General features: G+C 47.6%; 1 pseudogene; it reads right to left on the bottom strand.

Moving 5' to 3' along the window:
- LOC112270114 overlaps positions 1-18,395 on the bottom strand; it is a 34,832-nt pseudogene that overhangs the window by 227 nt on the left and 16,210 nt on the right.

The following is an 18,395-nucleotide window of genomic DNA, read 5'->3' on the forward strand; positions in this document are numbered from 1 at the left end:
TTCATGCAAACTTCTTGAAGATCTCAACTACTGTGCTCTTATCATACAAAAAGAACACCCAAGTGAAACGTGAATAATCATCAACAATCACAAATCCATATGAGTTACCTCCTATACTCATGTACGTAGTAGGACCAAACAGATCCATGTGAAGCAACTCGAGAGGTCTTGAAGTAGACATGACATTCTTCGCTGGATGAGACGCTCCTATTTGCTTCCCAGCTTGGCCCGCACTACATAACCCATCATTCTCAAAAGAAACGTTCTTCAAGCCTCGGATGTGGTCGCCTTTAACAAATCTGTTTAGATTCTTCATGCCCACATGACCGAGTCTTCTATGCCAGAGCCACCCTAGTGAAGATTTTGCAACTAGACATGTAGGGGGTGAGTATGAGGAGTCCTCAAAATTTACAAGATAGAGATTACCCTTTCTGCGCCCTCTAAAGACAAAAGAGTTATCTGTCAGAGCACGGGTCTCCGGCACCGGGGATGCCGAGCACCCCCTTTTTGGTTCGGTGGAGGGCGAGGTGATCGCTCCAGCGATCGCCGGCATGACGATAGACACGAAGTGTGGACACGTGAATTTACCCAGGTTCGGGCCACCCGGAGGTGTAACACCCTACGTCCTGCTTTTTGTTGTATTCAAGATTACGTATGTGGCTTACAAAGTGTCCCGGGAGTTCCCGGCGACCTACTTGGCGATGGCTCTAACTAGGGCACAAACGAAGACTCATCGGAACCCTTTGACCGGTGGCATCGGTCCTCCTTTTATAGACAAGGGATACCACATGTGGCAGTGCATGCAGCGTGACACGTCTCCTAGACGCGTTTCACAGCCACATGAAATACATTCTCGCTGATCCATGCCGGACGCCATGCAGCGCCCGGCCCACTGTACACGGTGGAAAAAATGCTTCGTAGAGTAGTCGCCCTAGCCTTGCTAAGCAAGCTAGGCCCGCTGATAAAACTCCTGTCGGTGCATTAAATGCACTGCGCCCGCCGTCTTGTCCTGTCTTCACTGTTCCGCGGGCCCCGTCTGCATGCCCGAGCGTGGGTTGCTAGGATGCCCCTTCCCAGCTAGCGCACCCGGCTAGGTGCCGGGAGGCGTTTCTTCAGCGTCCCGGGACTGGGGTTCCTGGGGGCTTCTTATATTCTGGCCCTTAGCTTCACCTTCACCAAGGACCGTCGCCTTGAGGCAGGCTTCTCGAACTTGTTGCTTCCCCGGAGGACTCCCTGGCGAGGCTTCATCACTGGCGACCCACGCGTCCCGTATCGGTGGGAACCCGTGGGCCACTGGTACGACAGTAGCCCCCGGGCGTGGGCCGGCAGCCTTGAAGCTCCCAACAAGTGCTATCCTCGGTCGGTTGCCGGGCTACGCCCTATCCAACACGTGGGTCCCAAGGGGAGTCCCCCGGCACCCGGCCTTGCGGACCGCATTTACAATTCCACTCCTCCGAGTGGAACGGTCGGGCGCACGATTTCGTGCCTTATCCCCCTTAATCACCAGAGAGTTAAGGCCACGTCGCGCACCCCCCTCTTAATTTCCGATTCTTTAGGGCACATTACTACCGATCGTGGGGGTGTCTGTTGCAGCCCGCCAGCCCCGATAAATACCCAAGGCTGGCGGCAGGCACTCCCAATTGCCTCCTCCCAAGCTCTCCGCGCCCCAACTCCAACCAATGCACCTCCCCACCTCCGCCAATGTCTTCCAAGGGCCAGAACCGTCCCAAGGGAGCACCAGCAAAGAGGAAAAAGCGAGAAGGTCAGCAAGAAGGAGTTGTCGGACCGAGCCCAGAAGGATGAGGAAATGCGGGCTAAGTTCGCTTTCTTCCCACCCGGGTACAACGGCGAGGGGCTAGACAAGCTGGTCTTGGCGCTTGCCACCAAGCACAACGAATATGGGCCGACACGGATTCTCCCCGTCGGCAAGGAGCGCGACCCGCAGTACTTCCAGATCTTCGGGAGTCATCCTAGCCGGGTTCGTGCCGCCGCACTCTTTTTTTCCTTTAAGCCATCATGGAGACCTACGGGGTCATCCTGGCGCAACTTCACCCCATGTCGTTCATCACATTGGCTGTCTTCCAACACCTTTGTGAAGCGTTCGTGGGGGTGATGGCATCGGTGGCTCTATTTCGCCACTACTACTACTCGAGGGTGGAGAAGAAGGCTCCCCTGTCCTCAGGAGTGGTGTTCCGGTTCCGGTTCCGGTTCCTCAAGTCGGAGTTCATCGAGTTGGGGAAGAAGAAGATCAACCACGAGTGGCCGTGGGGGATCGTGGAGGAGCCGGTGAGGCGATCCTCCCCTTTACTAGGGTTCGATCTCTGTGCTTACTGTGCTAGTCCCTGGATCGACTCACTACCACACACAGTTTCATGACATCGCATCATCCAGAATTTAATAGTACTTACAACCTCGCAAGACCTCTGGGCCAGCATAAAACAAATACTGTTTCAACATCATAAAACAATATTTCAAAATACTGCAGCGGAAAAGGGTAGAACATAAGGGCCACACTACTCCAAGGTGAGAGCATGTTGGAATGTAAGCACATGACCCATGACAAAACGACGAACCTCACTCATCGTCGGATCCACCTGCATTGTTAATTGCAGCCACTACGGGATCAATACATTTGAATGTATTGGCAAGCTCACTAGAGTTATAAAGGACCTACCATGTACATGCATAGTTTGGCTAAGTGGGGTTTGGCTATTTTGCATAAAAGTATCATTATTCAAATCTTATCATTTTTAGACAAATAGTTTTGAATTCTACTGGACACGGGGTAGAAACACCCATGCTCCTATTAACCAAGGCACAATGAGTAGAAACATCAATGCTCCTACCCAGTTCAAACCATTCATTTTATTAGGAAATTGGAATGAGTGAGACTTTCCTTACAGCTCCGATGTCTAGTTGCTCATAATTGTCCGTAACCGGGGACACCTCCCCGGCTAAGTATTTAGTTTGACACTCTCGAGAGGTGGTACACTTTACCCACAAGAAATCGACGTGTTAATCCCTTGCTGTCCCCCAGATGGAGTAGCAACGTCATCGATTACAGGAATTTTCAGAACATATTCCCCCAAACCTCCTGAGGGACGCGTTCCAACCTACACTGCCACATACCGATGTCACCTCGGATCCAGGTTCATATTTCTTACATCCATCCTGGCAGAGCCTGTATTACCATGTGGTTGTACTGGAAGCTACAAAACAGGAAACTAGTCCAGTCTTTTGTTATCCCGGGTGGCAGGCGCTCCCTGAATCGCACGGGGAGACGACCATGGATGCTCCCGAATCACATGGAGAGACGACTCAGCGGGCCCCAAAGAAATGGACCTAACGTCACGACATCCGAAAACTCAAAGCAGCCCACCCAGGACGGTTCATTGAATTACTTGTTTTGCCATACACTAGGAAAATCATATCGTAATTCAATAGTATCACATTGTAATAATACCACCCTCGTATATTATCCTAACATAGCATTTTACTACTACGATGGGGATTGGTGGTAAGGTCTTGACAAAGGGTATCCTATACTACTAGGACAGATCATAGCTAGCATAGATACAGTAATAATCCTAACAATGCAACTAATAAAATCTAGTGCATAATAAAATAATGGGTAAATGATCAAAGTGAACTTGCCTTGATAGTAGTTGGAGTTCAAACACTCGTCACAATCGCAAGGTTCGCTCTCCGAGAATACTACACAATCAACAAACATATACACACACATAAACACACAATACAAACATGACAAAAGAATATGTATGCCATGATGTGATGCAAAACATGCGACATGAGTGGGTTGGTTTTATTTGGGTGATCTACTGGTCCAAGGCATTGATAATTAAGCACATGCAATTAGGATTTTTAAATAAATTGCAATGGCTAGGGTTAGCCAAATAGATTAACTCAAAATATTTATTTATCTGTCCCATTGGACAGAGGACAATAAAAAAAAATTTGGGCACTGGTTTCATTCAAAAAGGTCTTCTAGATAATTAGTTATGATTTAAAAGGCATAGAACCCTAATCTGTAATTTGAATGTGATTCAAATATTCAAATTTGAAATTGGACAGTGCCAAAAGATTCTAAATTTCCTAAGGATTCCAAAAAGGTGTGGATCACTAAATTTGGCCAAACAGATTTAAAGTTAGGATCATTTGAAATTACAGGGGCCTATCTGCAAAAGTGCCTTTTATTAATTCCGGGGGATTAAAATTACATTTTTATTTTACAAAACCGGGTGCCACGTGTCAGCATCTAATTGGTGCGTACCGGTTCGGTTAAAATTTAAAACGGGATCTAATCCTACCCCTCGGATCCGGATCGGACGGACGAGGGGAGTTCTAGGGTTTTACCGGGCGGCGCGGGCGGCCGGAGTGGGAGGAGACGGCGGCGCGGGCACGGGCGGGGCGGCGCGGGGTGCTCTGGCGGGGCGGGCGACGCGGGGGGTCCGGGGATGGCGCGGCGCGGCACGGCGGAGACGGGGGCGCGGTCGGCGTGGGCTCGGGCGGCGCGGGTCGTCGCCTAGGTCGAAGAAGACGCGGCGGCGCGGGGCGGCTCCGGCGAGGGATTCCGGCGGCCTGGCGGCGTGCGAGCGAGGGCAAACGGGGGGGAAAAGGAGAGGGGGTCGTGGAGATTATAAAGACGTGCTTGGGCGTGAAAAAGGAAGGCCGGAGGAGGAGATTGCAGCGGCGGGTGCGCGGGGACGGCGGCTGGAAATCGCGGTGGCGGCGCGGCCGCTTTCCTTCCGGGGAAGAAGCCCCTGACAGGTGGGCCCCACCTGTCAGCGGGTGCGGGCGAGCGCGGGCAACCGGGCTGGCGGGGCCGGTCGGGCGAGGTCGGACTGGGCCGGTTCGGCCCAAAGCGGCCGGGCCGGTCCAGTTTACCCTTTTTTTTCTTTTAGACCTTTTCTTTTTTTCTGTTTTTCTCATTTCTTTGATATCTTTTGAGTTTGAACTCCAAATTGGTCCATATAAATTCCAGAAAATTTGTAGAATCATGTTCTACCATGATTCAACTTTTAGGAGTAGGTCCCCTCAAAATAAAATATATAAAAACACATTTGCCCTATAAATGCCTTTAGGGCTATATACACCTATTGAAATAAAATACTTTTTCAACTCCAAATAATTATCCAAAAAATATGGGATAGCCTATATACGCAATAAACCCCTTTGATACATATACCCTATTGGTTTGAAAAACCAAAGCTTAAAATGGGTGTAAACAAAATCTTTTTAAAGCCCTTTTGAGATTCAAATTTGAATTCAAATATGCAATTGTGGCATGATGCTCATGGATGCAATGCACATGTAAAAGTTTGAAATTTTGGGATGTTACAGACCTAACCCCCTTAAGATGAATCTCGTCCTCGAGATTCGGTGTGGTTAGCAAAGAGGTGTGGGTGATCTTCTCGAAGATCATCTTCGCGTTCCCAAGTGGCTTCTTCTTCAGTGTGATGGTCCCACTGGACCTTGCAGAACTTGATTGTCTTGGATCGGGTCTGTCTCTCTGCTGTATCCAAGATCCTGATCGGTTTCTCCTCATAGGTGAGGTCACTCTGCAATTGGACTTCTTCTAGAGGTATCGTATCCCTCAGGGGTGTGTCGGCCATCTCGGGGTGACACTTCTTCAGTTGCGATACGTGGAAGACATTGTGGACATTCGACAGTGCTTCCGGTAAATCCAACTTGTAGGCTACCTCTCCTTGTCGCGACAATATCTTGAAAGGTCCAATGAAACGGGGTGCTAACTTTCCTTTTATACCAAATCTCTTCACCCCGCGTATCGGCGAAACTCTGAGATACGCTCTATCTTCAGCTTCATAGGTAACCTCCCTACGTTTTGTATCCGCATAGCTCTTTTGTCTTGACTGAGCTACCTTTAGTCGGTCTCGGATGAGTCTAACCTTTTCTTCGGCATCTTTTATCATGTCTGGGCCGAATAGGCTACGATCTCCTACACCATCCCATAACAATGGTGTTCTGCATTTCCTTCCATACAAAGCTTCAAACGGTGACATTCCAATGCTGGCTTGGAAGCTGTTGTTGTATGAGAATTCTGCATATGGCAGGTTGTCATCCCAACTGGATCCATAGTCTAGAGCGTAGGCTCTCAACATATCCTCAAGGATCTGATTAACTCTCTCGGTCTGTCCATCCGTCTGCGGATGAAAGGCTGTACTGAATTCTAGTCTCGTTCCTAGAGACTCATGTGGTTGTCCCCAAAATCTTGAGGTAAATTGGGTACCTCTGTCTGAAACTATTTCCTTGGGCACTCCGTGTAAACACACTATTCTGGATATGTAACGTTTTGCTAACTGTGCGCTAGTGTAAGTAGTCTTCACAGGTATAAAATGGGCAACCTTGGTCAAACGGTCAACAGCTACCCAAATAGAATCATAACCTGATCTGGTCCATGGTAAACCGGTGATAAAATCCATGCCTACTTTATCCCACTTCCATTCTGGTATTGGCAGTGGTCTTAGCAATCCCGCTGGTTTCTGGTGTTCAGCTTTAACTCTACCGCACACATCGCACAAGGCAATGAACTCTGCGATGTCACGCTTTAATCCGGACCACCAAAATGTTTCCTTGAGGTCCATGTACATCTTTGTGTTTCCAGGGTGTATTGAGTACGGTGAATCATGGGCTTCTTGCAGAATCAACTTTCTGGTTTTCGGATCTTGCGGTACGCAAATGCGTTTTCCGAACCATAAGGTACCCTGGTCGTCCTCCCGAAAATCTTTTGCCTTTCCGTTAAGCATATTCTCTTTTATTTCCTTTATTTCTGAGTCATCTTTCTGTGCTTCTCTAATCTTATCTAGTAGTGTGGGTTGCACTTCCAAAGTGGCTAAATAACCTTCGGGTACTATCTCCAGTCTGAGATCCTTGAACTGTTCACACAACTCTGGTGGTAATTCTCCAGCTGTTAGTCCATTTAAATAGCCCTTGCGGCTCAAAGCATCGGCTACGACGTTAGCCTTGCCTGGATGGTATTGTAAATTCAGGTCATAATCCTTTATCAGCTCTAACCATCTCCTCTGCCTCAGATTCAACTCCTTCTGAGTGAATATGTACTTCAGCCTCTTGTGATCGGTAAACAGCTCACAATGCTTTCCCATCAGATAGCGTCTCCAAGTCTTCAGGGCGTGCACTACCGATGCTAATTCCAAGTCATGAGTGGCGTAGTTACCTTCGTGGCTCTTCAGCTGCTGCGAAGCATACGCTACAACTCTTCCTCCTTGCATTAACACTCCTCCCAATCCTTGACGTGAGGCGTCACAGTATACTTGAAAATCCTCTTGTAGGTCAGGCAAAACAAGGATGGGTGCGGACACTAGTCTTTTCTTCAATTCATGGAAACTTTCTTCACAGTTCTCATTCCAGGTAAACTTCTTTTCCTTCTTTAAGAGCTCAGTCATGGGTTTCGCTATTTTGGAGAAATTCTCAATGAACCTCCGGTAGTAACCAGCAAGTCCAAGGAAACTACGGACTTCTCCGACGTTCTTCGGTGCCTCCCATTCCGTAACTGCTGCAACCTTAGCTGGGTCAACGGCTACTCCGGCTCCTGACACTATGTGTCCAAGAAAGCTGACTTCTGATAACCAAAATTCACACTTGCTGAATTTGGCGTACAGCTGGTGCGTTCTCAACTTCTCTAAAATCATGCGCAGATGCTGCTCATGTTCCTCTTTGCTCTTGGAATAAATCAAGATGTCATCTATGAAAACCACGACAAACTTGTCCAAGAATTCCTTGAACACCTTGTTCATCATGTTCATGAAGTATGCAGGTGCATTGGTCAAACTGAATGGCATCACGGTGTACTCTTACAGTCCATACCTCGTGGTGAATGCCGTCTTGGGTATATCCATCTCTCAAATTTTTAGTTGAAAATATCCTGATCGCAGATCGATCTTTGAGAACACACAGGCTCCCTTCAGTTGATCGAATAGATCATTGATTATGGGCAAGGGATACTTATTCTTTATCGTCACCTCGTTGAGTGAACGATAGTCAATGCACATCCGTTGGCTCTTGTCCTTCTTTTCTACAAACAGGACAGGTGCTCCCCATGTGGATGAACTGGGGCGGATGAACCCTTTCGCTAACTGCTCAGCTAGCTGCTTCTTCAATTCTTTCAACTCGTCCACAGCCATCTTATATGGTCTCTTGGCTATGGGTCCACTTCCTGGCATTAACTCAATAAGGAACTCCACATCACGGTCCGGTGGCACACCTGGTAATTCCTCTGGAAACACGTCTGGGTATTCCTTCACTATTGGTACATTGTCCATGCTAACCCCCTTAAGAGCATTAACCTTGGGTCTCTTAAGCTCTTGTCTAGGGTAGTGAGTGTGACAGTCCTCTGGGCACAATCTACTAATCCTTCATATAAGTTCAACCAGTCCATTCCCAAGATTAGGTCCAGTGCTCGGGAATCTATAACTATGAGATCAGAGGGAAAAATATGTCTCCCAATACTTAGGGGTAGCTGGCGACAGTGTCGGGTTGCTAGCATTATTCCACCCGGTGAGTTTACTTTCATAGGTCTACTCATGGTCTCAGAGGGTAATTTGCCTCTTTCTACCAATACTCTTGAAATGAATGAATGTGATGCTCCAGTGTCAAATAGAACTAGTACTTCATAAGCATTAATGTGAAAGGTGCCAAGTATGATACCTGGTTCCTCGGTGATCTCTTCCACATCCACGTGATTCACGTGGCCCTTCTGGAATGGATTGGGCTTGTTCCCAGTGCCATCCTGGTTGTCCGGGCAGTTGGTGGCATAGTGTCCCATCTTGTGACACTTGTAGCACTCCACCTTGCTCATGTCCTTTATTGGCGTTGTGGTTCTGACCATTGTTGTTCTGGCCATTGCCGTTGTTTCTGCCATTCCCGTTTCCATTGATGGGCCTTGGGCGAGCAAACTGGTGCTGTTGCTGATGCTGGTGCTGCTGATGGTGTCGGTTCACATTGCCACCCTGATGGTGGTGTCCTTGGCTTCCCTGGCGGTGGTGGTGACTATTTTCCCCACTGCGGTGGCTGTTCTGGTTCCCGTTCCTACTCAAGGAGGAACTGCCACTTGCGTCATAGGAGGTGCGCTGCTTCTGGTGCGGCCTAGTGTGAGAGCCCCCTTGGTGAAATCTCTTCTTGCGGCTCTCCATCTGAGTGAGCTTACTCTCCAGAATGATGGCCTTGTCAATCAAGGACTGGTAAGTGGGGGTGTAAGCAATAGCAAGTTGAACTGACAGCTCGTTGTTCAGGCCGTCCAAAAACTTCTCCCTGTGCTTGGCATCGGTGTTCACATCCTCCGGTGCATAGCGGGATAGTTGGTTGAAAATCTCTATATATTCTGACACGGAGCGGCTTCCCTGTCGCAGCCTGTGAAATTCTTTCTTCTTCAGGCTGAGCACTCCCGCAGAGATGTGGGCGGTGCGGAAGGCTTCCTGGAACATGTCCCAGGTGACATCCTCGATGGGGGTGGTACTCTGAAAATTCTCCCACCAAGATGCTGCGGGTCCTTCTAACAGATGAGCTGCAAACCGCACCTTCTCTTCGTCAGTGCAGTTGATGGTGACCAAGTTCTTGTTGACTGACCGGAGCCAATCGTCAGCCATAATAGGCTCAGTGGAGCTGGAAAAAGTGGGCGGGCGCAAACGTAGAAATCTGGTCAGCATATCAACTTGGGGTGGGTGGTGTTGTGAAACGACCGCCCCCGTAAAAGGGTTCGATCTTTGTGCTTTAGTGCTAGTCCCTGGATCGACTCACTAGCACACACAGTTTCAAGATGTAATATCATAGAACAAAGGTCTCAATATTACAACGTATCATCCAGAATATAAAAGGGTACTTACAACTCGCATAACCTCACGGGTTAGCTGGAAATAAAACAATTGTTTAGCAGCGGAAAACGGAAGATACAAGGGCACATCAGCACCACGGTGAGAGCGTGTTGGAATGTAAGCCCGTAACCCAAATAAGCAGAACGTACATCTTACTCGTCGTCGAAGCTTCCTGCATCATTAAACGATGCAGCCACTAGGGTCAATACATTGAATGTATTGGTAAGATTCACTAGAAGTTATATCAGAACCTACCAAGTATATGCAATATTTGGCAAGGTGGAGTTCAGGCTGTTTGCGTGGAAGCAGAACATAAATTACCCTACTACAATGGAATGTTATAATAATGTTAACTAATGGACACGGGGTAGACACACCCATGCTCCTATTAACCTAGAGTACATTGAAGTGGATTCTTCAAGTGCTCCTAGCCTGTTCAAACCATTCATTTTATTTAAGAAATTAGAATGAGTGAGACTTTCCTTACAGCTCCACATCTAGTTGCTCAAATTGTCCGTTGCCGGGGACACGGCTAAGTACTTAGTTTTGACGCTCTCGAGAGTTTGTACACATTCCCCACAAGAAACCGACGTGTTAATCCCTTGCTGTCCTCAGGGTAGAGTAGCAACGGCATCGATTACGAGATTTTCAGAGGTAATTCCCTAAACCACGAGAGAATCACGCTCCCCCTACACGGCTACCTCAGTACAATTCTTCGGGTTTAGGTTCATACAACTTACTCTTGTCTCGCCAGAGCCCATATAGCATTGTCGTTGTACTAGAAGCTTCTAAGTAGGAAACTAGCCCAGTCTCAGTTACCCTAGGTGGCATTCCACATTTGCAACGTAGGCGCTCCCCGAATCCACGGGAGAGACGTCCATGGACGATCCATTCTTGAATCCACAGGAACTCGACTCAGAGGGACCCATAGAAATGGACCTGACGCCGCTAATTCTCAAAATCCTCAAAGCAGCCCACCCAGGATGGTTCATTGAATTAGTTGTTTTGCCTTACATCTAACAAAAACATTTCATATAGCCAAAGGCATAACAATATCATAATGTAGTTATTTCCCCCACGATACTACCATAGCTTAGCATTCAACTACAATCGATGGCGGTTTGGTAGCAAGGTAATGGCGAGGGTAAACTATACTACCTGGAATTTATAGCTAGCATAGAGGTACGAGTAATAGTCCTATCAATGCATCTCTACCAACAACACTAATGCATCAGTATTTTAAAACAACAATAATAATGGGATATGATCAAAGTGAACTTGCCTTGTCAAGGTTGTGATAGTTCTCGCACTCTTCGCAACAACAAGGAATACACTCCACACAATCTAAAAATAAAAGAAACATGCACACAATAAACACAACATTCAATGCAAAAAAATCATGCCATGATGCATATGCTATGATGACGCACACAAAGGTTACTTCTAAAGTACAAAGTTTCGTTTCTGTTTTGAAAAGTTTTTCAAAAGATTTGGATAGATTATACAACATCAAGTGGTAATTAATATGCATGATACATGGATAGGGTTTTAAACAAAAGATTGTGCGGCTTTTGCAACATAGAGCAATATTTAACTTGCATGCCATGATTATACACAAAATAATTTCTTTTCTGGTCCTAATGGATAGAGAACAAGTTTAAATAATTTTACAACAAGATAACATGTTCAAAACTATTTTGAAACAATTCATTCGAAATTTAAACTCTATTCAACCAATCTGTAAATAGCTACTGTCTAAGTTTTTCAAAACTGAAATTAAACAGTGCCAAAATATTCTACACGTTGTGACGATTCCAGAAAGGTGCGGAACACAATTTTTGGACAAACGGTTTAAAAGATAAAAGGTTTTGAAGTTGTAGGGGCTTTTCTGCAAAATTGCTTTATCCAATTCGGCCGAATTAAAATAAAAAGAAAAACCTACCACGTGGCATGGCGGGACTGGCCGGTTTCTAGGGTTCCGGCCGGCGGCTACCTCGCCGGCGGCGGCGCGGGCGGCGCGCGCACGGCTGCAGCGGCCGGCGCGGGGCAGCGGGTCGTGCGGGCGGCGCGGGAGCGCGCGCCGGGTCGGAGGCGGCGCGGGGCGGCGACGCGGGCGCGAGGAGCTCGGGCGGGTCGCGCGGGCAGGCGGCGCAGCAAGGGGGCGCGGGGCGCTCGAGCGGCTGGGGGCGCGCAGGCGGCCGGAGGCGGGGAAGACGGGCGGCGAACGGCGGTGCACGGACGGCGTCCAATCCTCGAAACCGAGCGCGTCACCGGATGTGCTAGGGAGAGAGGAGAATGGGAAGGTGGCCGGGGATGGGAGAAGCTCACCGGAGCGGCGACAAAACGCGATGAACGGCGGTGGCAGAGAGTAACTCTGGCGAGAAATTAAATCCTAACCGATGCGAAATTGGCGAGCAGTTTGGGGGAATTAGTAGAGGAGTTTGGGGGCTTCGATATGACGTGCAGAGTTTCGGATTTGGTGGTTCGTGCGCGAACAAATCGGAACGGATTCATGGGCAGTTCGCGGGGCGTGCTCTGCGGGGACTCCGGATGAGGCAGTTGGAGAAGATGACGTGCGGGTCCACCGGTCAGTGAGAGCGGGCCGGCCGGTTCGGTCCGGTCCGGTCCGGTTTGACCTGTTTTCTTCGGTTTTCCTTTTCTTTTATCTATTTTCTGATTTCGAACCTCAAAATTGATTCGGAGCTCCAAATCACTCCAAATAAAATGTGACAAAATTTGTAAAATCATATTTTCATATGATCTAACTTTTGGAACAAGAATTTCCTCAAAATAAAATATTTAAAAATACATTTGCCTATAAAATGGCTTTTAGGGCCCTTAGGCTATCGAATCAAATTATTTTTCAAAATACTTTCAAAAGCCAATTATGGGATACTCTATATATGGATTAAATCCCTTTTTACCACGATACCCTATTGGGTTAAAATGCAAATACTCAAGAGCAAGATCAACGACCAAAATCAAATAAAGGCGTTTGAGCAAAAGGGTTTTCTGAGCAAATTTTAGGGTTTTGAAAGTGATCAAATGCAAGGGTGACATGATGCTCATGATATGCAATGCATATGAAGAGTTTTCAAAATTGGGATGTTACATGTTGCTGGTTGTTGTGGTTCTGCTGGTTGTTGTTGTTGTTGTTGGCCAACTGTTGGGTGATCATCTTGAAGAATTGGGTCTGAGCAGCCAATAACTGTTGCATGGTGGCAGCGTTTCCCTCAGCTTCGGCATTGTTAGCTTCCGCGTTGTTGGCGGGGTTCCGGCGTCTCGGAGGCATCTGTTTAGGGTACCATAGATGAGGAAACAGATAGAATAGAACTAAGGATAACTAAACCCCCAAACAAGATATGACTCAAGCATATATCAATCATACACTCATCGATCATAAAAGGTTTTGGAAATAATAGCAAAACACACTTGTTTATGGTGGGGCATTGCCCATAAAGAAGAGAGTACGAAGAAAAAGCAATCGACCTACATTGCCATACACATAGATTGTATGGTCAATGACTAACTCGCAATGCTGATAACGATAAAAACTAATATAAGCTGGTAGGCATCAATAGATCTAAGGGAGTGTGGCTATCGGTGTGGTCCCGTTCGCCTTCATCTTGGAGCGGGTGTTGGTAGCAGGGGTGTCCATCTCGTGGACCTCCTGGGGCTCCTCCTCCTCAGTCGGCTCCTCCTCCTGAGGCTCCATTACCTGATCCTGTGGTGGAGGTGGGACCTAGTCTGGCGCCGGTGTGGCAGCTAGTGCTGCTGCGGCCGCTGCTGCGATGAATGCCTGGAACTGCTCGCAGTAGTAGCGAGCCTGGTCCCTCTCATACTGTAGCTGCTCGATGGCGTCTCCCATGTTGAGGACAGTGTTCTCCAACACGGCCTTGTCCTCCAGCCACTGGGTCTTCTCTCCCATCAGATTACCAACCTGCTCCACGGCGAGGTCGGCCCTGGTCATCTCGTGCTCGAGACAAGACTCCAAGTCCACGGTGTTTATCTCCATGTTCTCGAAGTAGGTCGTCACTGGGGTCGCATCCTCGTCGTTGGTCGTAGCTACCGCCGAGCATGCATGGTTCCGCCTTCCAAAGCGGAGGAAGGGGGAATCCTCGGGGAACTCATGTCGGTAGTCCCGGCACACCTGTGCGAAAGCGCATTGCATGGCGAACTGAAGGCCTTGCTCGAAGGTGGGGTAGCGGCCGATGAAGGTGATATCCGGCGTAGCTGGCGCGATCTCACGCCCCCAGATCTTCGCCTCGATCTCCCACCGTGGCTGCCATCCCTCGGGTGCGGCGGTCTCAACTCGGCCTCTGAACCTTGGTGGTGGCAGGTCGAGGAAAGCACACAGTGCCGCCAAAGGGGCACTGAACAACTGGTCGTCGTCCGTGGAGGGGTAGCAAACTCTGGTGAACGGCGGGACGTTGCCAAAAGGTGTTGGGCTTCCCATCTATAGAAAAATAAAGAAGGAGATAAGAGAGTATTAGTGACATGATCAAATGGTCGAATTAAATACAAGTGGTAGAGTGGGAATCAAGTGATAAACATTAATATCAAGGGTGAGAATGTAAATATAAAATTGGATGCATACTAACATGTGAACAACATGGCAACATGATTATAGTGGTGTATGTTGTAAAAATCAAATATGCATCTGTGGTATAATATAATAAACATGCATATGTGGTAATAAGCATCGTATTCGGTGTATATGTGGAATAAAACAATAAACATGTCATGCATATGTAAGATATGAATGCAAAGATTTAGATCAATAGGGATAAGGAATAAAATGTATGTATATAGATATAGATCAAATAGAGACAAGACATAATCCTAAGGTTGGGTCTTTGCTCTTGTCTTATCCTAATCCAAACTAGGGTCACGTTCTTACAGGCAACATATTGCTCTAGTACCATCTGAAGCGATCCTCCCCTTTATTAGGGTTCGATCTCTGTGCTTACTGTGCTAGTCCCTGGATCGACTCACTAGCACACACAGTTTCATGATGAAATATACAGAAACAAAGGTCAAAGTACTTTATTACATCGCATCATCCAGAATTTAATAGTACTTACAACCTCGCATGACCTCTAGGGCCAGCATAAAACAAATACTGTTTCAACATCATAAAACAATATTTCAAAATACTGCAGCGGAAAAGGGTAGAACATAAGGGCCACACTACTCCAAGGTGAGAGCATGTTGGAATGTAAGCACATGACCCATGACAAAACGACGAACCTCACTCATCGTCGGATCCACCTGCATTGTTAATTGCAGCCACTACGGGATCAATACATTTGAATGTATTGGCAAGCTCACTAGAGTTATAAAGGACCTACCATGTACATGCATAGTTTGGCTAAGTGGGGTTTGGCTATTTTGCATAAAAGCATCATTATTCAAATCTTATCATTTTTAGACAAATAGTTTTGAATTCTACTGGACACGGGGTAGAAACACCCATGCTCCTATTAACCAAGGCACAATGAGTAGAAACATCAATGCTCCTACCCAGTTCAAACCATTCATTTTATTAGGAAATTGGAATGAGTGAGACTTTCCTTACAGCTCCGATGTCTAGTTGCTCATAATTGTCCGTAACCGGGGGACCTCCCCGGCTAAGTATTTAGTTTCACACTCTCGAGAGGTGGTACACTTTACCCACAAGAAATCGACGTGTTAATCCCTTGCTGTCCCCCAGATGGAGTAGCAACGGCATCGATTACAGGAATTTTCAGAACATATTCCCCCAAACCACCTGAGGGACGCGTTCCAACCTACACTGCTACATACCGATGTCACCTCGGAGAGACGACACAGCGGGCCCCATAGAAATGGACCTAACGTCACGACATCCGAAAACTCAAAGCAGCCCACCCAGGATGGTTCATTGAATTACTTGTTTTGCCATACACTAGGAAAATCATATCGTAATTCAATAGTATCACATTGTAATAATACCACACTCGTATATTATCGTAGCATAGTATTTTACTACTACGATGGCGATTGGTGGTAAGGTCATGACAAAGGGTATCCTATACTACTAGGGCAGATGATAGCTAGCATAGATACAGTAATAATCCTAACAATGCAACTAATAAAATCTAGTGCATAATAAAATAATGGGTAAATGATCAAAGTGAACTTGCCTTGATAGTAGTTGGAGTTCAAACACTCGTCACAATCGCAAGGTTCGCTCTCCGAGAATACTACACAACCAACCAACATATACACACACAAAAACACACAATACAAAATGACAAAAGAATATGTATGCCATGATGCGATGCAAAACATGTGACATGAGTGGGTTGGTTTTATTTGGGTGATCTACTGGTCCAAGGCATTGATAATTAAGCACATGCAATTAGGGTTTTTAAATAAATTGCAATGGCTAGGGTTTAAACCCTAAAATGAGGTTTTATTGGCATCAGCCAAATAGATTAACTCAAAATATTTATTTATCTGTCCGATTGGACAGAGGACAATAAAAAAAAAATTTGGGCACTGGTTTCACTCAAAAAGGTCTTCTAGATAATTAGTTATGATTTAAAAGGCATAAAACCCTAATCTGTAATTTGAATGTGATTCAAATATTCAAATTTGAAATTGGACAGTGCCAAAAGATTCTAAATTTCCTAAGGATTCCAAAAAGGTGTGGATCACTAAATTTGGCCAAACAGATTTAAAGTTAGGATCATTTGAAATTACAGGGGCCTATCTGCAAAAGTGCCTTTTATTAATTCCGGGGGATTAAAATTACATTTTTATTTTACAAAACCGGGTGCCACGTGTCAGCATCTAATTGGTGCGTACTGATTCAGTTAAAATTTAAAACGGGATCTAATCTTACCCCTCGGATCCGGATCGGACGGACGAGGGGAGTTCTAGGGTTTTACCGGGCGGCGCGGGCGGCCGGAGTGGGAGGAGACGGCGGCGCGGGGTGCTCTGGCGGGGCGGGCGACGCGGGGGGTCCGGGGACGGCGCGGCGCGGCACAGAGGAGACGGGGGCGCGGTCGGCGTGGGCTCGGGCGGCGCGGGTCGTCGCCTAGGTCGAAGAAGACGCGGTGGCGCGGGGCGGCTCCGGCGAGGGATTCCGGCGGCCTGGCGGCGTGCGAGCGAGGGCAAACGGGGGGGAAAAGGAGAGGGGGTCGCGGAGATTATAAAGACGTGCTCGGGCGTGAAAAAGGAAGGCCGGAGGAGGAGATTGCAGCGGCGGGCGCGCGGGGACGGCGGCCGGAAATCGCGGTGGTGGCGCGGCCGCTTTCCTTCCGGGGAAGAAGCCCCTGACAGGTGGGCCCCACCTGTTAGCGGGTGCGGGCGAGTGCGGGCAACCGGGCTGGCGGGGCCGGTCGGGCGAGGTCGGACTGGGCCGGTTCGGCCCAAAGCGGCCGGGCCGGTCCAGTTTACCCTTTTTTTTTCTTTTAGACCTTTTCTTTTTTTCTGTTTTTCTCATTTCTTTGATATCTTTTGAGTTTGAACTCCAAATTGGTCCATATAAATTCCAGAAAATTTGTAAAATCATGTTCTACCATGATTCAACTTTTAGGAGTAGGTTCCCCTCAAAATAAAATATATAAAAACACATTTGCCCTATAAATGCCTTTAGGGCTATATACACCTATTGAAATAAAATACTTTTTCAACTCCAAATATTATCCAAAAAATATGGGATAGCCTATATATGCAATAAACCCCTTTTATACATATACCCTATTGGTTTGAAAAACCAAAGCTTAAAATGGGTGTAAACAAAATCTTTTTAAAGCCTTTTGAGATTCAAATTTGAATTCAAATATGCAATTGTGGCATGATGCTCATGGATGCAATGCACATGTAAAAGTTTGAAATTTTGGGATGTTACAGCCGGCTGCCGACTCGGGGAAGGGGGGCCAAGGCCAGGCCTCCGTCAGGCCGGAGGGCTCGGACTCCGACGACTCCTCGCTGGCCGTCGGAGGAGACCTCAGCGATGACGATGATGACGACGATGACGACGCTCCCCCGGCAGCCAGCGGGGTCGCGCCGGAGGAGGACGACGAGGAAGACGACGTCCCCTTGGTGAGGCGGTCTGCGGCGGAGCGGGCGAGCAGGTAGGATTCCAGTCCGCAGCGTCAGGAGCAAGGTCGATGAAGCCGAAGCCGCTAATGAGGAGGTTGCCGGAGAAGCCCCCGATGCAGAGAATGCACCTGACACCGTCGTAGCCGCCCCGGGAGCACCTCCCGCATGATTGCCTGTTTTGTTTTTTTAATTTTCCTACAAGTGGCGCATAGCGCCTTAAAACTTTTTATGTTAGCTTTCCCTTATCATCACAAGTGTTATCTGTTAACTCATTTGCTCAAGCTTCAATATATCCAATGCTACTTTTACTTGCTTCTTTGTCTAAGACTAGCTTGCCGGGGAGGGGCTCTGTCCTTCTCGTGCTTTAGCCTAGCGTATCCAGGGACTCGCCAACTACATGCTTGGCCAGACTAGGGACCCGGGACGGACCCGCGGTGCCGACCTAGAACCAAACAG

This window comes from Brachypodium distachyon, chromosome 1, assembly GCF_000005505.3.
Source record: "Brachypodium distachyon strain Bd21 chromosome 1, Brachypodium_distachyon_v3.0, whole genome shotgun sequence".
NCBI classification, from domain to species: Eukaryota; Viridiplantae; Streptophyta; class Magnoliopsida; order Poales; family Poaceae; genus Brachypodium; species Brachypodium distachyon.